This window comes from Mastigoproctus giganteus, chromosome 10 (genome assembly GCF_048544385.1).
Source record: "Mastigoproctus giganteus isolate SK-2022 chromosome 10, ASM4854438v1, whole genome shotgun sequence".
NCBI classification, from domain to species: Eukaryota; Metazoa; Arthropoda; class Arachnida; order Uropygi; family Thelyphonidae; genus Mastigoproctus; species Mastigoproctus giganteus.
This window is the reverse complement of record NC_143584.1, coordinates 161,155,395-161,182,888: the sequence shown is the minus strand read 5'-3', so window position 1 is coordinate 161,182,888 and position 27,494 is coordinate 161,155,395. Positions and strand designations below refer to the sequence as shown.

Here is a 27,494-nt window from a genome sequence, read left to right as displayed (position 1 = left end):
ATGTAATGTTGGTCGCACTCTCTGATGATGTGACAGATTAGCGATTTCATTTTTAATTTATGGTTTTAACATTTAATTTATAAACAAGTAATATTCTAATTTTATTTTTAACCAGGCTTCTTCGGTTAATTTAATTTTTATTTTACACGTCTTTATAATTTAGTGCATATCTATTTTGATTTTAATATTTTAATTTTAACTCAATTCTACTCTCGAGGCTCTAATAGATTGTATTGAATGATTATGTTTGCCTCACCTCGAGTAATATTCAATCTGTGACTGAATAGATTTGGCAGTTTATTACAGTTGGGAAAGACCCATGTTCGAATCCTGTCGAAGATATCAGGAAGTTATTACGACATTTTTCAGATGTCGGTGAATTAGTCGATTTTAATGGTAAGTTTCTTCCTAATCCAGATTTCTCTGCAGATTTTTTCATCCTGGCAGCAAACAACTGACCATAGAACACAGTTTATCAGTACATTTGCTGATGCTAATCAAAGGAACAAACAGCAATATTCAGGTTAAGTTACAACTTTCAAGTATATTCCACGCAAAAGTATTGAGAATGGTTCGGAATATGTAAGATATTTTTTTATGATAAAAATATTCGCTTACTGGTTCACGAAAGACAGACGAGGAAAGTATAATCTCATTTCCTTGATTTATTTCATCGTTTTATGGAACATGACAACAGTGTAAAGAAACATTTTCTTGACGACCATAAAACTTAAAAGGGTACTCATAAATTGTAGTCGTGTGTCACAGCCTTTTCCTTTCATCTTTGTAGACCACATATCTCAATATAACTAAATTACCCAAATGTTTAAACAAATTAAACCTAATGTTTTAAAAGCAAATGAAACAGTTATTTTTGAAAACATTGATTTAATTATCCTTGGAATAATGTATTTAAAATGTTTTTAGTTATCCTCGTATACTAAAAATACCTTTCAGAAAAAGCTTTGGCATATTTCGGTATACTTCGGAAATCTGTTTCTACGCAGGACTGTACTGACTTAACTGCTTGTTACACTCATTTTTCTTTTTGTACTGTAAAAATTCAAGATTTTTCCTAAATGACATTCTTGAAATGCATTTTAGCTGCTTACCAGTTGTAGAGGTCAACGAATTTCGGTCACTTATGTAAGGCTGTCCTGCTTAAAAACCAGATCTAGTACAAGAACAGTTGAAAGGTGAAGTCCAAGACCTGGTACACAGGACTTGGAAGTGACCTCGTACCATTTAAGTGTCTCTTGTCATTTATCAATATCAGCAATTCCGCGTAATAAACAGGATATAAATATAATTACTGAAACGCATAAAAGAGCATCGCGTTAAGCTTTAATTTCATTATACAGAGCAGTGAAAGGGAACCTTTTATTACTTTTAAGTATAAATACGAAAGCAACCAATCCGTACCCACACTGCAGAACGAGGCCATAGCTCACTGTCTCTCAAACAGTATCTCTCTTTTACTTCACCAAGCTGAAGATCTCTGGAATTCCCAGGAAGTCTCTTATTAGTGTTAGATAAAGTATGGTTCAACGCTTATCACTTAATTCCAGAGTAATCGCTCTAACTGTTAGGAAGTACTGTACTTTAATGATCGAAAATTCACGGGCGAAAAGGTGGTGGAGCCCATAAAAATCCGATGGAGGAAGATTTGGCGTGTGTATAAATAAATCTTTTGTTTATAGTCCTGGACGACTGTTTAAAATCAGAGGAGTTCACAAGATAAAGTGTAAAGTGTGTTTGGGGTCAAACGGCACCAGGGGTTTCCCCCAACTCCGCGTAGTTTACATTGTCGTGTGATACAGTACGCTGTAAAGGCCGGAGATTTAAAAGTGTATGGATATTGTAGTGTGTCATGTACCGTTGTTCTTCTGGCCATTTAGCAGTCAGGACTCTGCTGGGGCCCGACGTTGCCCGCACTTCGCCCAGTCGAGGCAGACCAGGTTAAAAATACACCAATATTTTAAATAAGTACTCTGGCAGGTCCTGCCACCTAGTTTCCTGAGATTTCAGTGGCTAGGACCTAAAAAAAAAAAATAATAATAATAAAATAAAAATTAAAAAATTTGGGAAGCGATCGCGTGGTGGTAGCGCTAGAATTTTGAGGCCGAAAATTGTGGGCGAATTTAATTTGGCTGTAATTAAATTTGGATGTGTGGGGCTTTCGCTTGCGTGCAGGTAGAGTGGGAGGAGACTGAAGGCTGGGGGGGCGACAGACAGAAGAATGGAGTCGATAGGGAAGGCGACTCCAAGATTTGGTGGGCATGCCCATGCCCAACCAAATCTTGGAAGGACCGTCACCTCTCCCCCGGCCAGGGAAAGGAAAGAAAAAGTGGGCCAGGCAAGGGCACCGGCTCAGATCGCCAATAAGGCTAGCGTGCAGAGAGGCTCTGCAGTTTCTTCAGTCGGTGGAATGTCATTTCTGGGACATTGTCCGAGGTTTTCAAAAGTCCAGTTTATTTTGTAGCCATTCATAGATTAGGGTCACGTCGGAGTTATTTAGTCCAGTCAGTTTGGATGTGCATTTGTGATTTTACTTTGATCCTTCTGCTATGAAGCCGGATCCCTGCAGGTTTGATTTGTTCTGGTGGTCCTTAGTGGTGTCAAATTGTTTTTCAGATTATGGGCAGCTTTGATGGATACTTGCATTCTCTTCATTGCGGTGGTTGCAGTTGGGGGAAGGTCCGTCTTCTGCTGAAGATGTCCTGAGCGAATTTTGTTAGAGTTTTGTAGCTGTCTTCTTCCAGGATAAGGTGTTCCTGGTTTTGCAGTGTGAATCGAATTTCAGTGATGAGCGGCAGCGTAGATCTTCATACAGGTGACAGTGATACATGATCTGCCACTGCGGCAAAACCCATGTTTCTGTTTGGCCGCAGTGGCAGAGAGGAGTGTCACTGAGTCGGAAGCCTGATAGCTTGTCTGAATGCACCGTGTCCGGTGAGCAGGTATGTGACCAGGAGTCCTGGAGAGAGCCAGTAGGGGTATTTCCGTCTGAATTCCCGGCACCACCAAATACGGAGGATGCGGAAAGGTCAGGGAATGACCACCGCATATCCCGGAGCAATATGGCCTTAGTTGCTAATGCTCCTGAAAACCAAATAACAACAACGAATTCCCGGGTGATTTCACCTTTGAATTTTCCCAGCGGGTTTGCCCGGTCCGTTGGAGATGCAGTGTGAGTTGCTTCTTTTCCATTTTAGGGTCATTGGCTAAGTCAATCGTGTAGTTCAGGCAGGTGGACGTTTTTCCTTTGGTGAGGTGGTGGAGGATTAAGCGACGAACGATCTACAGGTCCAGGGGAAGGGCACCCATAAGGACCTGCGGCGCATGAGTACTCACCGTCCTGCAGGCTCTGGAGATCGTTAATAGGGTATATCTTTGTATCGTCTCGAGTTTTCTCCTGTTGACCGCTGTGATCGCTTTGTGGTACCAGACTCCGGAGACATATGAAATGGCTGGCAGGAATACCCTCGTGTAGAAGGCGAGGGTCCTTTTCCTCAAGCCCCAGTCCTTACGGGTGACTCTTGCAAAGAGTGCAGAATAGTTTCTGATTTTATTCCTGATGTATGTCAGATGTGGCGTGAAGGATAGATTCCTATTGAGCATGCCTCCCAAGTGTTTTAATTCCGTTGCGAGTTTGACGGTTTTCCCCTGGACTTTTGATTCACAAGATAGTGAGAATACAAGTACATTATTGTACTTAGCAGTAATGTGAGCCTGAACTACGGTCAATTCATACACGTATACTACTGAATCATCGCCGTTTTGACCACTCGGCTGCGAATAGGGTGATTATACAGTAATTATCTGATATGTCCACATTATATACATCCATTATGAAGGATAACCAGAGAAGATGAGTGAGCCCTAACATTTTTTATTAAAAAAAAAAAAAAAAAAAAAAATTGGATTGGAGTACTGTTAAAACGTTACAGAATTTTGTGGCCGTAAAGTTACTTTCGTATTTCAATGGAATATCTGTGGGAGTACATTCCAAAATGGTTTCCACATATACGATTGTATTGTGTGTGTTTGTAGGGAGCAGATGTAACTTGTGTTTTTTTGAAAAGTAATGGGAAACAAAAATGCCAAGCGTCATTTACCTCCCACAGACAACAGTCGGTACGGAAAACGATACTTTTTTTTTTGCTTGTCTGCCGTTTCGTTCAGTAAGCGATTCGCGTAAACGTACAGCTGCTGGCCTCAATTCAACGAGCACGTGATACACACACAGTACGGTTTTTGGCAACGGATAACATAAAACAAGAATATATAGTTACTACTTCTTCTCGAGGTAACTGTCTTTTGCTATTAAAGTCTCACTGAAATCTCATTATTAAAGGTGATTATATATTAAACATGTATTTCCGTAGTTATCTCGTGACTGCCTGAAATTTGCTTGTCCGTTCTCTTTTCTTTCTCTTATTTAGGATCTAAATGAACTGCTTCTTTCCATGGCTCTTACTTCATTGCCATTAAATATTGCTATTTATGTATTATTAACACCAGCGCTCGAATTGGAGGGTATGACAAAATATTTTTGTCAAAAGTTTATGCAAAAAACAACTATTATACACAAGTTTTCATTGTTTCTGACAACCGGAATCCACGATTAATTATGCATATGCTTAAATTTGTCATCGACGTAGCCGAGTGGTCAAGTGAAAGGGCGTGTAAGTATACACGTGCCTTGAGTGACCGGGACTGCTAAAAAAGTCAAGCCCGTGACTGCTAAAAACGATGCTGTTTCTTGTATTCTCTCTACCTTGTGAACTCCTCTGACCGTGTGGTCGTCTCCCGGAGTATAAACAGAACATTTATCTTAATGTTTTAAAAAACTTTTTCTTTTTTAATTTAATATATATATATTTTAAGTTTAATTGAGCGCGACTCTGTTCTGATTCGACACCCATCGAAGCTATTTTCCTCAAAAAATTATGTTTACTACGGAAATAGTACACGCAGTAGTCTTGATTATTACGGCATACAATTCATAATGTATGTGTAAGAGAACGGCAATTTACGATTACGTTAATTTATCCATTATATAAAAGGTGACATTAAATTTGTTTGACATTTTAACCTATGACAGCACTTTTAAATTCTGGTGTACTTTTCCATACGATATCAGTTACCTCTGTTAGGTTTGGGTTTACGTAGGCAACATAAGCAACTGTTTACAGCACCAGATTTTGAAGGCGATGTTTCTGTTCCTCTCATGAGTCTTGTCTAGACAAACCGAGACACAGTGGAGCACGTGCTAAGGCTGGAATGTGCATTGTCATAATTTTGTAATTCTGCAGCTCTACTGCTTGCTACACGTGATAAATAATCATATGTGTGCGAATAAATATGTTTTCAGACGTTTTGGAAGAAAGTGTTCGGTGCCTCCTAATGGCGTGCCATTTTGCATAAAAATCTTAAATCCGGCCCTCACCCTTGCAGTGAAATAAACCACTTACCTTTAGCAGTAGAACAAATTAACATACTGAGCAGTGAGACAACGGTTCCATTTCTTTAATAATAATTCAGTGGGTGACTGTAGAAGAATCGCCACGGGTAGTGTTCGGAGTTCTGCGCTTTTTGAGAAAAGAAATATGGTTTAACAGTCTTTTCTAAACTACTTTGGCGTCAATTCAATCCACTGCCACCAACTAACGAAGCCTTTCCGAAAGAGTTGTCACCAAAACGGTAGGTTGACGTGTATTTTGGGCCAGTTTCTGACCTTCGCACACTACACACTGCCAAGGAAAGCTACATTTGCTGCACCGGCTGCATCCCACACAGACGCTCACATCGGAACACAAGACTGAAAATTTGCTGACTTAGCAGAGACGAAACAAGCTCCTTCACTTTGTACTAATATCAACTTGCATCTTTCGTAAGTCTCGTGCAGGAAAAATCACCGGCACTATTTAGTTAGACTGAAGAATGAGGAAGAAAAACAGTGTACTCTTGAATTCCCCTCCCATTTTCCTTAAGACATTTCTGTGCTGCAAGTATAGAAATTATAAAATAACAGATAAAAAATTGCATCACTGGAGCACTAACTGCTGTTGAGAATGTTAAATAACACAGGCTCTCTCAACGTGCAAAGGAACGAGCTTAATCGCATAGAGATGTGGTCGGATCTGGGAATACGTTTCGGATAGGTTTACATAATCTTTCTTCGTTGCTAACAAAAAAATTATAAAGTGCCTGCTAAACAGGTAACAGGAATAATAATAATAGTTACTGTACCCGAAGCTTACCTACCAGGAACACTGTAAATTTTTACTGTGAGCAAATTTCGAAATTGAAACTTAAATTAAAGAGTAAGTTGAGGGGAAGGGGATTAAAAGGAAGTTTAAATGCCTTCAGAAAGAAGGCATTTAAACTATTATAGTTTTAGACATTTCTTTGCGTTTGACTAACTGCGTTGTATTATGTGAATAATGAATTATGTTATATATTAAAAGTTTGGTAAATTTTGATTGAAATTTATAATGATGCGTTTCTACACTGGAAAACACGGAAGTGGCGTGTGTACCCCTCTCACACCAGAAAAATGGCACACGACGGGTAAAAGGTTGATCAGTATTGTGGTACTCGTGTACCCAATAAAATAATATACAGTATATTGGTTAATATTTTGCTAGGTACATTTCCGTATCTCATCTGAGAGCTCTAGTCATTGACGCTACCAACTCTCACAGCATGTTGCAGAATAATGCCTAACATTCGCTTCTTTTAACTACTTGCATTCATAGGAGTATTTCATGTACGTGAAACTGTATATGTGATTAGACCGGGGTTCGAGCCCATCACCACCAAATACGGAGGATGCGGAAAGGTCAGGAAATGACCATCGCATATCCCCGGAGCAATATGGCCTTAGTTGCTAATGCTCCTAAAAACCAAATAACGACAACGAAACTGTATAGCAACTCCAAGGAAACGAGGTTGGCTTAGTATTTTCTTTCGTGTACATACGCGTACTTACGCAGGTGTACTCTCATAACTTTTTATTCTTTCCGCCGACCGGGCTAGCCGAGTGGGTAAAGTACCTGCCCGGCAACCCAAAGGTCGCGGGTTCGATTCTCGCCTCGGGCTTGGATCAAAGTACTGCAAAAGAAATCCCTTTGGGAGGTGCAATATGGCCACAGAAGCCGATGCGCCAACAACTACCAAATCAAAAAAAAAAAAATTATTCTTTCCCCAACCCATTTCAGTCATATATTCAAGTTCTACCATTTTTCTTTTCTTTTATGCTGGAAAATCGTAACGCTTCCTAATTTCGAGAAAATCATCCAGTAAAAACTTAGCTAGGGATTGTTCGCGCCTCTGGTATTAATTCACTGGTGGCAAAAAGAAGTTATGGTTGATTTTTACCATCTTAAAAAAAATTCCTCGAGAATTTGCTGTCGAGATCTCAGTTAGTTGGTCATACTGTCTCGTCCTCAAAAACAGACAATCTAAGAAATGTATGAACGTGAATAGCCACTTTATTAAGTGCACCTACCCTTTTCATGAAAGAGTGCAGTCCTTCAGTAACAGCATTACGTGTGCGTACCATAAAGCAGATGGGAAGGTACGTAGGAATTGCCGTATGTGTGCAGTTCAATGTGAGAATGGGAAGGACGAAAGGTTTAATTGAATTTGAACGTGACATGGTAGTCGGCGCCAGACGCGGTGGTTTGAGTATCTGGAAAATTGCAGCCCTGCTGGGAAACAGTATTTTGATGCCAAAGGTCAACGAAGGCAGACATGACTTGTGCAGGGTAACACAAAGACCACAGTCAGTCAAATACGTAATCAAACAGGCATTTTAGACGTCATAACTCGTTGTACATTGATACAGATGATGTATCGCACAAAAAAGGTGCGGTTACAGTGGGCTTTGGAACACCAACAGTGGACAGTGGAGGATTGGAAAACTCATCCTGCCATATGTCAACAATGCAGACAAAATGGTGGTGGCGGTGTAATAGTGTGAGGAGTGTTTTCGTAGCGCACTCTGCGCTCCTTGATACTAATAAAGTAACGTGGATGCCACAAATTATCTGAAATTTTTTCCGACCAGGCGCATCCCTTCATGGCTGCAGTGTATTCAAATGTGAATGGGTTCACAAGGCTAAAATTGTATAGTAGTTCAACAAATACTCAATCCAGTTTAACGTTCAGTGGGACTAGGCGGAGTGAGCTCTTGGGAGCAACCATCCAATTTGCAACAACTATGGAAACAATTGAGTCAATGTGGACCAGCGCCCTTTTGGAACGTTTTCGATTCATAATTGAATCCACAGCACGACGAATCCAGGCTGTTCTTAGGGCTAGAGGAAGACCTACTCGCTGGTAGGTAGTTGTGTCTAATAAAGTGGCCACTTAGTGTACGAATGCAATTTTTAGAAAGCTGCCAAAAAAACTAAAAAAAGAGAGAAACATCTTTAGGTTTAGGGTTTTAACACAAAAAAGCAATAAGAAATGCGGAATATGATAAGTCCGCCGTGGCCGAACACTTTTGGGAGAAGCAACACCAGATCTCCCCAGACGATGCCACTATCACCGATCGGGCGCATAGGTTCTGGGACCGTAAGTGGCTCGAGAGTTTGCGGATCAGCTCTACAACCAACATTAATAGGGATAGGGGTGTACGGATTCACCCCCTTTTAGAGACTATTATCCTAAAAAAGGATGAGCGGTTCCGTACGACTTCCGTTCGAGCCACTTCCGGTTCCACAATGCAAGAGAGCGGAACACGTGAGAATGGAAACATGTGATGCCTACCATTACTCTGCTGATATTTAAAGGTGTACTGAATAATAGAGAGTACTGCTGAAGAAGAAGGCTGAAGCCTTTGAAAGCTACGGGATTTTATCGCTTTTAACTTAGTATATTTTAATGCATTTTAATCTTGTGTTTTAATCTTTTAATATTGTAATACGTATATTAATTTTGTAAATACAGGTTATTGTAAATAGTTATCAAGATTTGTTTTATTTTGTTTTCATTTTATTCTACTCCATGAAAGGTTGGTGAAAAAACGCTAAGAACGTAATATGAATATACCCAACCTCAGAGGCCTATTTGAGGAGTTTAGGTTTAGGGGGTTTCCTCTGTTTAGTTGTGGAAAGTTTCATCCATGGAAGACATCCAACCATGAACTACTTTTTTTTTTAGTCATAACCATGGCTCTAAATAGAAAATTTTATGAAACGGAACGTCAGTCAGGATTAGAGCGTCGTATCAGAATAGAGGGCAGTCAGTGCGTATACGTGAGATTACCACATGCGTATGATGAACGGGAACGGCATTCATAACTGTTAAAACCAGGCCCGAGGAGATTAGGGATCTACAATACCCGAGAACGCAGTTCTCCAAGGGCTGAGACCTCAATACTACATTTTTTAAGTAATTAAATTCAATTTTTTAATAATCAGCAAAAAACTACAAACTTAATAATAATGTTTTTATTTTTTCTCTCATTGATTTATCGTTAGAATTAACAGAATTAGCTTTTCAACCTTCACATCCACATGCGGGCATACATAAACCCATACAAAGATAGAGGGGGGGAAGTCATGCACTTTGTACGTGGGCCCGCGTTAGTTGTCGACTTTCCTGTGTAAAACATAATAAAATTCGGGAATTAATAACCAGCAATAAAGGGTTTGGTGTGAGGGAAAAGATGCACGTAATTTAAAACGATAAGTGCAGTTAATAAACACACTATAAAGTGTAATCAGTTTAAGTATAGCCTAAATTTCTGCAACTCTTATATTATGATTTCTGAAGCCCCTAGTCCTGGAATCATTCGTAACTAAAAATTTCTCTCCCTCATTCATTTTACTTTCTCCTCTGACAGCCTTTACAACCTCAATCAGATCTACAATAAGGCGCCTAGTTACCAAACTCTGTAGCCTACATATTCGAAGCCTTTCCTCATATGGGTGCCTTTTTGCAGATCTCACCAAACTGGTTGTCCTCCTTCGGGCCCTTTCAAGAAGTCCAATATCTTTTTTTCTTTTTTTATATGCGGTCTCATAACTGACTACAGTATTCCAAGTGTGGTCTTATATCATGTGCGGCCGTATACCATGGGACTATGGCCTCCCTATCCCTGCAAACAAATGTTTGATAGATCATCGATAGGATATCATGTAGGACGCAAGAAACAGATTATTTGATATATGTTTTGCTGTACGCAAACTAAGAGATAATCCTCTTCTTTTCCATTAATATTTATCTACCAGGGAGGTCTTCTCACCGTTTGGAAACGCTGTGCTAAAACCAAACAGCTCAAAAGAGAGATTACATAGTCTGTATAAATAAAAAATAAAAAAATTCCGGAAGCACTTTCTTGAAACCATTCTTTTGCCTCTTAAGAAAACATACAAAGAAAATGCAACGATGATTTACCACCACAGATCCACTATTGTGCTATTATAAGGATCACTAATAACAGTTATCTGAGTAGTGCAAATAGGCTGCTGCTAGGACAGCTCATATGGTTCTGTCGATGATATACAGGAACGTTTTCAGTAGAGACAAAGAAGTGATTATTTTATTATATAAAGTAATGGTTAGGCCATGGCTTGGGTACTGCACACAGGTTTGGAAACCTCATTTTAAGAAGGTTGTGGACCCGCTGGAAGGCGTATAGGGAAGAACAACAAGATCATTTATGGGTACAAAGGTGTATTCTTACAAAGAAAGAGACTTGAGATCTTTCAGTTACACTATTTAGAAAACAGGCATCTACGTGGTGACCTGATTGAGGAATTTAAGGCTTTAAAAGGGCCGAGTAAACTAAATGCTGAGGGCATCTTTACCCTTTCTCAAGCGACATACACAAGAGAACATAAATTTAACTTGAGAAGAGATAATTATGGAATATATGTGCGAAAATTTGCCTTTAACCAAAGAGTAATTGACTGTTGGAAAAAACTCCAACCTAGTTTTGCAGAGGCGGAGAGTTTATCGAAATTTAAAGAAGCACATAGGTTACATTCATTGCTTAAATTATCCTTATCATTATTGTTATTCTTTATTTTATATTTTACTTTTAGCTGAAGCTATAAGCTTACTTTCTTATGTAATTTTTGAGTAAAACACTGCCACTAACGAATTTTGAAATAGCAGTTAAACACCTAAAAATGACTTCTGAATAAGGCCCGATAAACTTCCGTTAATCCTTTGGAAAAGTCGTTCTTTCTCATTAAATAACTGTCTCATTTTTATGTTTCCATACATTTTTTATTTATGGCATCTGTCCTGCTTGGATCAAGATACCAATTGTTATACCTGTATACAAAAAGAACAGTAGAGATTTATTATAAAATTATAGGCCAATAAAACTAATTCTGTGGCGGTCATTCCAGACACTATCATTTGCACAAAATTAACAACATTTTTTATTCTTCTCGCTGGTACTCAGCAACAAAGTTTCCGGCTTGGAAGGAGGACGGCGACCAGTATCATCGCCTTTTGGCAATACGTGCCGAAGAATGTGGACAAAGACCATCTGGTGGACGTGATTTACGTCGAATTTTCTAGGGCTCTTGACTCTATGATACATAAATTACTATTAAGAAAGCTTCAAACATTATCATCCCGCTTCTTGCACGGACTAAAAGTTACTGTATTTAAGAAATGGCTAGTGCACAGTATTTTTTCGTGAGGAGACTTCACTCCAGTTCACGTTGAACTACAGCGTTCCACGAAAATACTTCTTGGACGGTTATTGTTTATGAGTTGATCAGTACAATGACTACAGTTTACAGTACATTGCTTATGCAGACAATGCGATATTTTATTGTAACATCAAATCTTCAGATGAGGATAAAACCTAGAAAAGGCATAAACTCTAATCTGATTGGATACTCTGATGCAGTAACAAAGGAACTGGATGTAAAAAATAATTGTGATATCATATACTTGGATTTCAGGAAAGCCTTTGATACTGTTGCACATAAATGACTGCTGTACAAATTGGAGAAGTGCGGCATTAACTGCAAATTACCGGTCTGGATGGTTGAGTGGAAGAAGACAGAGTGGTTATTAATGGACACTGCTCATCATGGACTAATATTAGTGGAGTCCTCCAGAGTTCAGTGGTGGGCCCATTGTTTTCTATATTCATTATTGAAAGTATATTAGGCTTAATATCTAAGTTTTCAGATGATACAAGGGTTGGTGGTAGGTAGTTAATGAGAGTAATCAATGTAAGCTACTGCAATAAGATCTAGAAAAATTAGACAAATGGACTGAGAAATGCCAGTTGAAGTTTAACATTGGCAATTACAAGGTCCTGCATACGGGTAGCTGTAATACACCAGTTGCGTGGTATTACAGAGATGATCTTGCTCAGAGTATGCACGTGAGGGAGCATAAATTCAAATTGAGGCAGGATGGTTGCTGGATAGATGTGTGGAGGTTTGCCTTCAGCTAGCGAGTGATTGATCGTTGGAACAAACTTCCATGTGTTGTTGTGGAAGTGGGCAGTTTGGATAAATTCAAGGAAGAACTAGACAAATTATTGGAAGGGATATATAGGTGATATGGGAGTTTTTTTGATGGTGCTGTATAAGTTTGCTGTCTTGCATCATATGCCTCTACTACTACAATTATTAAAATTATTGATGATAATAATAACTGTTCCCCAACTGGTGTACGATCAACAATTTCAGACTAAACGCTAACAAATATTTCCCCTTAACTTTTCCTGATTCAAGGTAACTGTACGTGTATACATCAGGTACAGTTATTGGTCAAAGAACCGATTACTACTTTTATTTCCGATTATTTCTTAACTCACATAAATTCCATTTCCTTTAAATGTTCATCAAATACTAGAAATTGTGAACTGCTTTAAACCACCCATATTTGTATATCAAGAACGACGTTCTCATTTGTATTTTCATCAGTTGCTTGATCTGTGTCCACAATTCCAAAATACTAGTATTGTACTCTAGGCATCTAATTCTATGTGACATTCGGTTTATTCAAAAAGCTGAAGAAGAAGAAGGGTGCTCGTATCTAGAAAGGTTCCTGCGGGGTGATCTGATTGAGGTGTTTAAGGCCTTGAATGGATTGAGCCGAACGGGTGTTAATGGAGTTCTTCCTCTTGCTAAGACTACACACATGAGGGGGACATAAATTCAAGTTGAGAAAGGATGATTACAGGATAGATGTGCGGAAGTTTGCCTTCAGCCAGCGGGTGGTTTATTGCAGGAACATTCTTCCATCTGGTGTTGTGGAAATTAATGGTTTGAATAAACCCAAGGAAGAATTTTTTTGGTAGTTGTTGGCGCATCGGCTTCTGTGGCCATAATGCACCTCCCAAAGTTTTTGCAGTACTTTGATCCAAGCCCGAGGCGAGATTCGAACCCGCGACCTTTGGGTTGCTAGGTAGGCACTTTACTCACCCTTCGGCCTAAGGAAGAACTAAACAAATTCTTGGAGGGTATGGATGGGTCAGGTGTGTTGTTTTTAGGCTGTTGCTTGTTTTCTTGCATCATTTGCCACTACTACTACATATTCAATGTGTAATTATTGTCTATTTATTCTTTTTTTTATTGAAAGTTAGTTTTTCGATTCACTTTTCGTCTGTTTTTCATTTCATAGGCACAACAGCTTCAGCGCCTTGTCCTCTAGGTGGAAGAAAAGGCGCTGAAGCTGTTGTTCCTAGGAGAGCGTAAGGTGTAAATCCGGCTCTTCATATAGCCTGTAATTTGTAGAGAGTTATTTAACTAAATATGAACAAACAGTGCTTAATAACCAGGTGTGCAACTAGGAAATGGCAGTGTAGCCTTAGCTGCGCGCGTGCAGTAGCGCCCTTTGAGTGGACCGGGGTTCAAGCCCATGACTGCTAAATATGATTAATTTATTAAATGTATTAATTTACATAAAATATGATTAATTTATTGTAAACTCCACTGATCTGGTGGTCATGCTGGAATATAAACAAGAACATCATACAGGCGCCGAATGGAGTTAATGTTAGGATAACTGAATTTATGACAGTTGCTATCTAACTCAGTTGGATCTCCGTAACAGTATAGTGGTTTTGTCACTCGTTAGGAGAGATCTGGATTCAATTCCCGTCGACGACTGGAGAAATTTCTAAAGTCCTCTTCAGTTCGGGCTGTGTAGTTAGCCGATCTTAAGCGAAAGGAGGAGAGTTCCTCCGTGAATTATCCGTGTGTTTCAGCCCGCACAACATGCATATCGTCCCATGAACATTTCTACAGACACAATACACTTATACAGATATAAGTTACACTGGGGAGTGTTATCATTATTAAGCGTCTTTTTTTTTTTTTTTTTTTTTTATAAAATTACTGTCTCATGGATAATAATTTAATTATAATACAAATTATGTTATAATTCAAAAACATTAATATTGTAATATAACTGTTCTTTATTTTATGAAAACAAAGGAGCCTTTCTGATATTTAGCCATAGGTGTCAGGATTCCTAGTTCCGTTCCTGATAATGATTTAGAATAAATGCCTGATATTGTTTTGTTAATGTGATACCACTGGTTATAAACCTTATTTACAAATAGGAATTTCCCGAGGTACCTGTTTTAATTTCCTAGGACCTGTAGAAAAGATACCCGTTAATAAACATTAGTCTTTTGAGTTCGTTCTGAGTATCCAACGCCAACTCTATTCTTGAAACTGCCGTAGTTCACCTGGATAATAATCTTACTTCCCACACATGGAGAGGGATGTTGTTTCCAAGTTTTATATCTAGTAAACTCCCGTCAGTTCACCTACAGAAAAGAGAATGATATCCCTTTCGAAGAAGGGCACGTAGCCTTTTGCTTGAAGCTTTATTATTTTCAGTAGACTGTCTACCACCCACAGCTCACTGAACCTACAAGCGGACAACAGGAGGCGTTTCCTCGTGCTGCTAAAAAGATCTTTGTAATCTAACACCAAGTCTTATGTTCTACATTTCATGTTGGTCACTTTTATGATCAGTAGTACTTTCGGATGCTGTGTATGCTCTGACACGCCCGCTGGTAGTATATAATACGTTCTTTGTGAGGTCATACTTCCTCTTAATATTTTTTCACTTAGTTCATTTAATTTAATACGTTACAAGTTTGACGAAGGATGAGTGTTCATCAAAGTATTCCCTCTACGTTAGTGGATTTTGGATTGTTTAGGTCAAAACAACTCAGTTTGCTGCTCCAGCGTGTGCGTTAAGGTCTGCTTGTTGTTTTTAAAGTACATAATTATCTCCCATTCCTCAAGAGATTGACTAACTCAGCATCAAATGCAAAACCTGAACGCGAAGATTTGTCTCTTCCATCGCCCACTCACTGGTGTCACTCTGCATTTTGCATAACTGATCTAAACAGCGAAACACCGATTTTCTGTCTGCCTCTTTCGGACACATATCTCTGATTTTTTTTCTTGCTTGCAGTCTTAGATAATGTCATAATGATATTATTTAATGGGAGTAAAAACTATCCCTGATAAATGACTATTCTGCTTTAGTGAAGACACGGAGGAACCAGGCTGAAAGAACGACTACTCCCAAATAATGAAAAGCAACAGTAATATTAACTTGAACTTGGAAAATTCCTTAGAATGTGATTTTTGGGTGTGTCTGGTAATCAGGTTGTGTTATACTAAATATGCAAAAACTGCCAGTTGCAGGTTAATTGTGATTCTTAGTAGATTTTATCCAATTCCAAATAATTACCAAAAATTATGGTGAGAGCAAATTCAGGCAAAAAAAATCGACCTGTTCCTTCCAAGTTTAAATATTTGTGATATTTTAAAAAAAATAATATAAATAATACTAATGAAAAAACTCTTAATTTTTGTAACGTATAATTAAAACAACTGAATCATCGTTTTATTTTTAAGATAAAAAAAATTGTATTGTCACTTCACTTGAAATATTTATTTTCCTGGCTTTTAATATACTACAGTGATCAAACACTTTCAGGGATGATATATAAGGGTGGATCCATGGAGGTAGTAAAATCGGGATAATTATCACATATATCTGTAAATATGTTTTTCTTCTGTTTGTTATCTGTGAAGAGGAAAAATTTTCCTGTGCTGTAATTCCTTCCCCCAATCCTGACCGCCTCTGTTTTTTTTTTTTTTTTTATGCTGCGCCCCTCAAAAAACATGCGGACTGGATCCGCTTTGGTTTGGAATTTTTGATGAATGATGAATTTTCGAAATCGGGTGAGAGACTGTATGCGTGCGTTAGAAAAGTTACATGCTCTTATGCAGTACACTGCGAGGGTTTTTGAAATGCATTGTGAAGACTTCATTAAATTAACACACGGGCTTGCCTGTTTATGTTCATGGCAAAGGCTTGCTGAGATGACAGATAATTAAAAAAAAAACCGCATGGTTCTGCTATTCTGGATTAATCATTAGTGTCGCCTTTGGCACCAGTGCAGTAGGTTGCCAATCCCTTCTCTAGTAAGGTGGTTCTCATACCTATTCGTTCCGCGAGTCCCAACTGAGAGCCTCTCCGCTCTTGAGATACATTTATTCCTACAACTAAGGACGAGAAACTTAATTCGTAACAAACTTTATTTTGAAAGTCATCGCAACCAACAATTTGATAAACACTTCAAAAACAACCAAAAAAAATAAAATAAAAATAAATATATAAAAAAAAATAAGTTAAGGGCCTAAGAATGGTTAATATTTGTAAGTACCGGGTAAAAAAAATGCATTTTGGCGAGGCAGGCTCTGTCTCTTGTCTGTCTCCGTTTCAAATTGCATTAAACCTTTCTTCTATTCTTAAGATGTCGATGTCGGCACCTCAGTTTATTTATTGTTTATCCTTTCCACATGGTGTCCAAAAAGAGTGTCCCTTTTTGAGATCCGATATTTTCAAACGTTTCCAAATAATAATGCATTAAAAATGAATTAAAAAAAAAAAAAAAACGTGGTAGAAAAATATAACTACAGTATAGTTTTCTCAAAAAACACAAAGTTCAAGGCAGGTGGCGTCATCTATTGAGAATAGATTACAACATTTTAGATTATACCTCTAATGCACAGGCCATGCTAATACATATATATCAGTATAACTTCGTTTATTCTGATATTAGCATATAGTGACCGACCTCAAACAAAGTGTTTCAGGTCGATGACTATATACTCACTCAATAACCAAGCCTATCGCGTGAATCTTCATTTGTTTTGCACATAGGAAACAAGAAAAACAAAGGTGTGCCTGAATAACATATTTAGTAACCGCTAAAGTAAGTTAGCTACTGTAGCAAATTTAAGAAAGGGGACAGGGGCAGATAAGCCACAATGAATTGCGTGTAACATAATGCCAGCACAATGCACTGTAGGGATTTTAATAATTTTAAATTGAATCGGGATGGATTACTAAATCTACTAAAACATCCATTTTATTGAAATATTTATACATTTAATAGCAATTACTGATGCTAAGCGCCAAAGCAACTAAGTGTACGAGACATCAATGTATTATTAGTATTAATAAAGGCACATGATGCAAGAAAGCAGGCTTATATAGTATCAGCCAAAAAAAAAAAAAAAAATCTAATTTCACCCATCCACTCGCTCCAAATGTTTGTCTAGTTCTGCCTTGAATCTATTTAAGCTATCAGCTTCTACAACGACAGATGGAAGTTTGTTCCAACAATCAACCACACGTTGGCTAAAGGCAAACTTCTGCACATCTGTCCTACAACTGTCTTTGCTCAATTTGAATTTATGCCCTCTCAGGCGATTATTCTGAGCGAGAGGAAGAATCCCATCAGCATTGAGCATGCTCAAAGAATTCAAGACTTTATACACCTGTCAGATCAACTCGTAGGTGCCTAGTCTCCAGACACTGTAATTTGCAAAACTTAAGCCTTTCTTCCATTCACTAATCTTGTTGTCCTTCTCTGCACTCGCTCCAGCAGCTCTACATCCTTCCTAAAATGGGCCTCCAGACCTGTATATAGTACATTGCCTTATACAAGGGGATAATCACCTCCTTATCCCTGTATATCATTGACAAGACACCACGAGCTACTCTTGCAGACCGTCTGCACTACTCAGAAAACTTCATATCTGCCTGCACAATTACCCCCAGGTCCTTTTCATTCTTTACCACTGTCAGTGAAGAACCAGGTCAGAGGCTATCCCTTGACCTACAAAGTCATCCAGGTGGAAGGGGAAACCCCCTGGGCAGCAATAGCTGTAAGAAACCCTGACATCACAGCCACAAAGATAACACAACTTTGCACAGCCTGGGCCGTATGTGCCCACATTATTACAGCGCTTGGAAACTTTTACGTCGTTGCTCTATACTGCCGTCCAGGCAGTAGAGTAACGACGAAGAAGATATTATCAGGGCTATAAGATACCTTCAAAGTGTACTAAACATTCTTCCTGGAGGGAGAATTATCGTTGGGGCAGATGTAAACTGCAGGTCTCCCGCGTGGTACAGCACAACACCAGACCGTCGAGGAGCAACAAACGGCCAAAGACTGGAGAACTACCTGGGTAACTCCCTTTTCGGAATCCTCAATCAGCCAAACAACCTCCCCACTTTCAGCAGCACCCTTTGGGAAGCCACCATTGACATTTCTCTTGCTACAAGAAACACAGCCAGCTATATCTCTGACTGGAAGGTCCAAGATGATTGGACGACCTCGGACCACCGAGCCATTACATTCAGGATCACAAAAAATCATAATAGACAACCAATTTCCAGAGTAATGCAACATAGATATGCAATAGAAAAAACAAACTGGGACACGTTCAGGGGTGCCCTGCTGGAAATGGTGGGAAAACATCAGCAGAAACTCAAAATCCAAACCTTCTTCAAAAAGAGATTACCACCCTATTAACACAAGTCTGCAATGTCACAATTAAAAGGAAAAAATCTTCTCCGGGAGCGGTGTCCTGGTGGAATGAGGAGCTTCGAAGGATGAGAAAGGAGGTACAAGCCAAACGAAAAGCATTCCAAAGGGCGAGAAGATCTTGGCCTGATGTGGAGGTCGAAGAACTTAAACAAGTATATCGAACAGCAAGAAACGTGTATACGGAAAGAATAAAGAAATCAAAGCAGCAATCCTGGGAGCGACTTGTCTCTTACACGGGAAATTCTGACCCCTGGGGGGTGGTGTACAAAATCACCACAAAAAAACTCCCCAAGGGGGGAAGTGAACACCGCTACAGAAACCACGCAGGGAAACCTAACCACCACCTGGAGGGACTCAGTCTCAAACATCTTAAACAACGTTTTTCATCCAAACATTAATCCAACAACAACTGAGCAGCATGAGATCTGCAGAGAAAATGAAACCTATTGGACTGGACAAGTTGAACCGCAGTTCGCACAGGAAGAACTCCTAGCCGCAGCAGCTCTTATCAAAGGGAAAAAATGTCCGGGGCCTGATTTGTTCGAGCCTGAGATTGTGAAGAAGGTTGTGGAGCTTTCCCCGAAGCTATTGCTGCACCTATTCAATCTCTGCCTACACACTAGCACCTTCCCTGATGACTGGAAAGTTGCAAATATGAAACTGATCCTTAAAAATCCGACAAAACCACCACATCTACCAAGTTCATACAGACCCATAGCCCTATTGTCCGTATGCAGCAAGCTCCTAGAGCGTCTCCTCCCTGTACGGATCCAAAGCCACTATGAGAAAGCAAACCTAATATTACCAAACCAATATGGTTTCAGACCAGGGCGTTCCACGGTTGATGCTCTACAGGCACTGCTCACTGAGGCCCGCCAAGCAGACAGGAAATACTTCCTGATGATTACAATTGATTTCGCGGGAGCGTTCGACACCCTTTGGTGGCTGAGCGTCCTCTGCAGACTCAGGCAAGCAAATGTACCGGACAATTTGTTCAATATCATGAAAAGCTACCTCTCAAATAGGGTAATCACAGTCAGTAAATGCACCTTATCAGAAACTCACAAGATGGATACACCGTGGCTGCCCCCAGCGCTCAGTCCTGGGGCCGACCTTATGGAACATGGTGATGGACGAATTTCTATGCCTTGACCTCGGGGAGGTTCGTTCACAAGCCTTTGCTGATGACCTCATCCTGATGGTGACTGCAAATTCCAGGGCCCAGCTTGAGACCTTGGCAAACCATGCACTCCAAATCCTCCAGGACTAGGCAAAAACACACTGCTTGACCATATCACCATCAAAAACACTCTCTGCTTCTTAAAGGAACTCTCTGTATTACAAGACCACCACAGATTAAAATTGGAAACAAGACCATAAAGTTGTCAGGGCAACTGAAATATCTTGGCATAGTACTAGACAGAAAACTCTCCTTCCAAGCTCATCTCAAATACATCAGAACCAAAGTGAGAAACTATACTGCCATGGTTGCTAGGATATCCCGTCGGGACTGGGGTCTCAGCAAGCGAACCCTCTCGTATTACAAGGCTATCTTCATCCCTGTGATTACGTATGCAGCCGGAATTTGGTTTGGCAAGGCTACGACTGCAGTAAACAGACGAATCCTGGATTCCACTCAACGCACGGTCCTGCTCTCCATCTCTCGTGCCTGCTGCACTGTGAGTACTCACGCCCTCCAGGTCCTGGTGGGGGCCCTCCCCCTCGACCTGGAGGTGGTGAGAAATGGAATGTTGTATCATCCTTCTAAGGGCGTGTCTCAGACCTGCTTGAGATTCGAGCTGAATCTTACCAACAACCAAAAATTTGAGAAGAGGAGACTTCAAGCACACATGCAGCGGGTGTGGCAGGACCACTGGACAAATTCAACCAAGGGGGAAATCACCAGGAGATTCATCCCAGATGTTAGCAAAATCTATCCAAAATCCCTATTATGGTTTTCTCCACGCCTGTATGCCACGTATTTGCTTACTGGCCATGGTTCAATAAAAGCAAAACTAACAACCTTTGGCCTAGAAGAGGATCCAACATGCACCTGTGGAGGAATTGAGGACTGGGATCACCTCATGCACGAGTGCCCCCTCTACGATGACCTCCGCTGCCAGCTTATCACAAAGCTGACTTACATACCAAAAGGCAAAGAAAACCACTTACTGGATACTAAGGAAGAGTATCAAGCTTTCACCAACTACGCACAGCAGCTTTTCTTGAGGAGAAGACAACTAATTGCAGCAACATGATAACCCTCTACTAAATGAACCCAGGGACCCTGATGGTACTGGAACAAGGCAGCTAAACTTGATCAGCATTACCATCATTGGTGTTAACTACCATACATTCTCCAAAATGTCACCCACCAAAGATAACTACAAAATAACTACCTTTGAATAGAGACAACCCACAAATTAAGACAATCTAAGAAAGACAAAAGGTTCTTATACTTCTGGACTTGTCTCTCACGGATGTGACCAATAAGACAATCTCCTAGATAAAGACTGACAACGCCACCAGCGTGCCATTAGATGTCAACTGCTTTTCTTGGCCAACTAGCATTCCGAACCAGGTACCCTAACTTGGTTCACTTTAATACCCCCTCCCCCAGTAGGGAGAGGGAGGGGATGGGTTTCTGCATCCTCCTCCTCCCTGCTACCCCCTTTTTTTCTCCTGGTGGAGCCAGACTAAATATGCATTTTATTTTATTATTTTTTTAAATTTTATTTTTCATATTATTTTTATTTATTTATTTATTATTTTATTATTATTATTTTTTATTGATTTATTTATGTATTATTATTTTTTTATTTTTTTAGGCCCTTGCCACTGAAATCTTTGGAAATTAGGTGGCAGGGCCTGCCAGAGTAATTACTTCTAATGCGATCCTTCTATGCCTGACCTGCCTCCTCGGTGTTAAGTGTGGGCAACGGGGGGTCCCACTAGGGGCCCAACGGCTAAAAGGTCAGAGGAACAACACAACATGACACTACACAACATAAACATGTACCTTACACTTTTTAAAATCTCTGGCCTTCCCAGTGTTCTGTGTTTCACAAACAGAGTACACAACACGGAGATGGGGGGAAACCCCTTGGGCCGTTAAAGACAACGAACACTATACACTTTACTTTTGTCACTGTGGTACCACAGAGTTGATACATTACTCTGGAGTTAGTGCTTTCCATATGCAGTACTTTGTCCTTAACAACCCTGCCAACCTTCGTATCGTCTGCAAACTTGGACATTAAGCCTGATATACCATCAATATCATTTACAAATCTGCTGACGAGGCTAGTGGGAGCCAGCTGTGTTCAGAGCCCTAAGTGGATTTTCTTTTTTATTGATTTGAAATTATTTTTCTAAAACTTTTGATTTAAATTTAGTAGTATAGCATTATTTTGTGATTTTCTGATTAATCTGGTGTATTTATTCTTTACTCGGCCTTGTAATTGCATAAAAGTATCGGTAAGGGTATCAAATCCACGTGCTACAAGTTGTAACCCCGCTGAACGAGAAGTTTTTTTAAGCCATATTTAGCCGCTTTATTGGCCAATTGTTTATCAGATTATTTTCTATAAGTAGCTTACAGAAATAGTCAGAATCGTTAGTTTATTCTGAATGGAGACAGCGAGATTTGGAAGTTAATTAACACTTAAGTGTCCTAGATTTACCGTTCGTAACTTGCCGCCTTTGTTATAGGATACGTTATATCCCAAACTAGATAGCATTAGTATAGTATAGTATAGAATAGAATATACTATACTAATGCTATCTAAATTTTACTGATTAATATTGTCAATTAATCAGTAAAATCTATTAATTTTGTTAAACTTCGTTGCCAGTTAAATTGCAATTTTAACTAAATACATATAACGACTTAGATTACAAACGTAACATAATTAATTAATACATAACTTGATAAGGAAGTTATGTAAACGGAACTCGTACATAATACTCGATACTGAAAAGTATATATAGCGTTATAACTGTGTTGGGATACAAGTTTAGGGTTATAATTTTGTACTGAAATTGAAATTTCATTGAAACTAAATCGAAATCATGACTCAGCCCAGAGCAGCAAAGCAAAAGGCTGAAGCTAATGGGAGTGCTGTGGCTCAGAGGAGAACTGAGGGGGGCAGTTGCCCTCTGAATCACAGCCTTTTAAAATGCACTGCTTGCATGATGTTTGTGGAGCAATTGGGTGCGGTACATGATATTGCCATGGGGGATGTCTTTGTGTGCGTACAATGTAAGGAGTGTGAGGAAATAAGGCGATAACTCAGCATTGTTATGGGCCTATATGAGAGATTGAAGGACAGGGGGGATGCCCTCGAAGGGCCCATCAATGCCCACATCAACGCCAGAGCTTGCACTTGGTCATCACGCAACACAGTGGCAACCCCCAAGGCAGAATGTGCTGGTCCCACAGGAACTAATAGTTGTTGGTGACTCTATTGTCGCAAAAACTGAAACAATTTTGTTTCAAATTATATTCTCAATGCCCTAACTGGTTCCTTTAATAGTTACCTGCCAGAAAGATTTCCACATGCTTTCTGGCTTCGATATGTTATTTCAATTCCTGGAATAAACCTCAGCCTCTAACACAAACATGTCAATCGGGCAGTCCTTCGACTTTTGTTGTTAACTGTGTTTAATATAGTAAATTAATACTATACAAAAATAATGATTAGCACTACAGGCAGTGGTGTATCATTGTAAGGGGGGATATGACGTCTAGGTATTATTGTAAGGGGGCATGGCGACCAGGTGTTTTGAGTTTTTTTTTTTAGAATGCCTCCTGCATTCTTTTTCTTTAATTTCAAATTTTTGGTTAAGGGGGTATATGGCCACTCTGCCTAGGGGAACTACTGTGTTGTGTCTATTGTTTAGTGGCACCGGGGGTTTCCTCTACAAACTGCAAAGCATGCTTTAATGTGATGCAGAACAAACTCTGTAAATGCCAGAGATAGAATATTTGTGTTAGTTTACAGTGTGGTATGGGGTTATGTTGGTCTGTTGTTCTTCCAGCATTTACCCACTAGGGCCCCTAGTAGAATCCTGCATTTCCAGGGAGGCAGCCGAGTACAGTAGAAGAAAGACTCTGGCAGGGCAAACCCTGGACTATGCCTGAGCTTACCAGAGAGGGCCCCAGTGTAACTCTAGAAGGGAAAGACATGAAACGGGGTGACATTGGAGGGGGAGGAGGCAGAACAAAAAGGTTAGGGTGGATGATAGGAAGGCTGTCCACCAAGTAGGAAGTTACAGGAATAGAGGGGCACCCCTGTGGAAATGATGATGCTTAAAGATTATAAAATTTAAATGGTATACAAACCTTCATAGACAGTAATGGACACGAGATTGCTTAATTTCGCTCCAGGAAATGAAATGCTTGATAATCTTTAATATATGAATAAATAAAATTCAGTTCAGCTGGTAAACACAAACTAAGATTAAGTAATTAACAGATTAATTACTTAATATTAGTTTACTGTTTATTAAACTTAGTTACTGTTCTTACAGGCTGTACTGAATTTTATTTATACAGGCCTTGGTTGTTAAAATTAAAGTATCCCTATGTAGAGGGCTCTGGAGCGAGTTCTAAGGCTCGTACTGCAGAGACATATGGATAACAGGTACAATAAATAATGCACTCGCCATTTATTGGGGAAAAAAAAAAAAAAGTAGTTACAAAATTTGTCACTATATGGCGCTGTGGCAATACAAATCATTTGAACAGTGCTGCAGGTCAACAAGTTTCCATTCGAACAGCATTTTCTAAGCAGAATGTAACATGTCAACTGGAATAGCCAGCACATGACGTCTAATGCTGTCTTATAGATCTGCCAGAGTTTGACATCCTTCCCGATACACCTGGTTTTCAAAAAAACCCACAACCAGAAGTTGCATGAGGTGAGGTCCAGTGATCAGGGTGGCCAAGATGTCTGGAACAATGGCTGATTTTGTTCCAGACATTTTGAACAACGGCTGATGACCTGTTCGTCTGTAAAGTGTTGCCTTAGCAATCTTTGGACACAATGGTGGATGTGGGGTGGCACATCATCTTTCATGAATATGGTATCTTGAAGGCACCCATGTTGTTGCAGCTCTGGTATTGTGAATTTGTAAAGTTTTCATAATATCGCTGTCCAGTGATGGAACAGGTTCGGGGTCAAGTCAGTGTTACCTGTTCAAAAAAATATGGCCCAATCATGAATGTGGCTGTTGTAAATCCACACCACACTGTTACTTTTGGAGAATGCAACAAGGCCTCTTGGATAACTCTAGGGTTTTGTTGCCCAAATGTGACAGTTGTGTATTCACTTGTCCATTTAAGCAGAAATGGACTTCATCACTCGAAAGGATGTTCCATGGCCAAGTGATATCCACTGTCATTCGCACCAGAAACTGAAGTATGTGAAACGAATATCTGCCTCACCATACTTTAGTATGTGCATCTTGTAAGGACAGTACCGCAAAACCTGATGCATTACTAGCCTTACAGTGGAATACGGCATGTCCACTTCACAACACTTGCGCTACCATATGGAGATTGACTTGATAAATCCATGACAGCCATAGACACATCTTCAACACGAGGAGTCCACTCGTTTTCCACCTCTACCTGGTTGAACACCAAGATGTCCTGTTGCTTCAAATTTTGCAATCATTTTGCAGACAGCAGTCATAGGTCCATGCCTTATGATGCCAGAATTCTCTGATAGCTGCATTGTTGCTGTTCTGATAGTACAGCTTCGCTAATAGCACCTTTTCCTGCAATGTTGTTGGCATTGCTGTAGTGTAGGCAAGCATCTACTGTATGATTTTGAAGAGATTGCATTGCTTTTATACAGTAGAGCCAAGTAGTGGCAATAACTTACAATTATGCAAATAACTGAAGTTATTTGCATAATCGTAACTAAGATAGTTACATGCCATTCTTTATTGTACCTGTTGTCCAAATTTCCCTTCAGTACGAGCCTTAGAACTTGCTCCAGAGCCCTCTACATAGGGATACTTTAATTTTAACAATAATCCTGTACATTTCCCAATAGTGCCAGGCTTTGTTGCAAAATTCTCAAGGCAGAGTTAGTCTGCCTCAGGCAGTTTCATGGGCTCTTTCACTCAGAAACTCGGGTTTTCGTCTAGCAAACAGACCACAGAATACACGCAGTTTACAGATGTGTCACCTTGTAGCCTTAGTTGTTTTGCCACTTAATATTATACATACATACATACTCAATGTCACTCTTGTGTTGTGTACAAACTAATTTGAACTGCGAGCTACCCAAGAGCTATCTCTTTTGCTCACGAAACACCTTTTTTTTGATACCCTTGCTAACAGATCAGAGACCATTCTAATTCCTCCTCCATGCTAGTTTGTCCATATGTGCTTTTCTTCCCAATGATACCATTTCTTCACATTTTGGAAAATGTGCAATTTCAAAGCATTGGCCTCAATACGAATTGCATCATACTTTTTCAACTTTTGAAAAGCGAGATTTTCCCCAATGTAAAACGCAGTGAATTGTGTCAGGATTTTCTAACTTAACTCTACCTGAAAATCCTATATATGATATTTCCCATCACAGACAAAGCTCCATCAGTTGCATACAGCTCAACCAGTCAATGCAATGTTTCCTGACAAAATCATTCACAATATTAAAAATGTCTTCTCCAGTGGTCATTGTTGACATGGCCATGCAAAAGAGATTCCTCCATAGACACTCTCCTTTATACCTCACAAAAACCATGAGTTGAGGATTATTTGCAATGTTAACAGCTTCATTGATCTGCAATGAAGTTTTTTCAGTCAATCAGAGCCAGCCCAAAAATTTATAGAGCTCTGTGCAGGAATTACTTGTGGGACCCTGCTCATTTCCTTACCTCCAGAAGTTTTCAAAGTCAATTCGTGCAAGTGCTCTTGGAGTGACGATAATGTGGGTAACTAAACATTAAGACCGGCGGTAGGCTCATTGACAGAAATGCAGATATTTAGACGAGTACTTCTCAAACTATCTGTGGTGAAGGACCCGTTTCTTTTATTTCCAGTCCATTATGGACCAATACTTTTGTAAAATACAATAAAAATGAAATTACCAGAAAAATGACTCGTCACAGAATGGTAATAGTTGGCAGAATGGCACTGCTTTGCAGACCTTTTGAGTAGCACTGCTTTAGACATTTGAGCACGGGGCCTTACTAGACAGAACCGGTTGCATGTGCTTGTGGCTGGCCCTGGTCACAACTACTTGAGCCAAAATGTCCTTTTACATGAGATCAATTCATCATTGTAATAGTATCATTGGAAGTGGTATTGCTTCCAGTTTTTTGGCTGTATCTGCTCCATAAACAGTGTTCGCCATTGCTATTGCAGCTAACTTCAACTCCTCTAATGCTGTGAATCATTTTGCATCTAGCAATATGCTGCCACTTCAAGGAAGTTGTCTCTGTAGAAAAGACTAAACTGGATGGGGCATCAATACTTTTTTTTCCCCTTCTTACCTTTCCAGTAGGTGAGTAGCTTATCAAGATTAGGATGAACCCAAGACAAATGAAGTTTGTTTATTTTCTTTCATATATTGGGTTGCTAGTACTTGTAGGCATTGAA

At 39.6% G+C, this 27,494-nt stretch overlaps 1 protein-coding gene and 1 long non-coding RNA gene across 2 annotated transcripts in view; one reads left to right on the top strand and one right to left on the bottom strand.

Moving 5' to 3' along the window:
• mrj (DnaJ heat shock protein family (Hsp40) member B6 mrj) overlaps nt 1–5,799 on the bottom strand; it is a 242,204-nt gene extending 236,405 nt beyond the window's left edge. The window contains exon 1 of the mRNA XM_090383858.1: nt 5,478–5,799. The gene's annotated coding sequence lies outside the window, so the exon portion shown is untranslated. The remainder of the gene's footprint in view (nt 1–5,477) is intronic.
• LOC150079429 (uncharacterized) overlaps nt 1–27,494 on the top strand; it is a 106,910-nt gene that overhangs the window by 62,234 nt on the left and 17,182 nt on the right. The gene's annotated exons all lie outside the window — the stretch shown is intronic.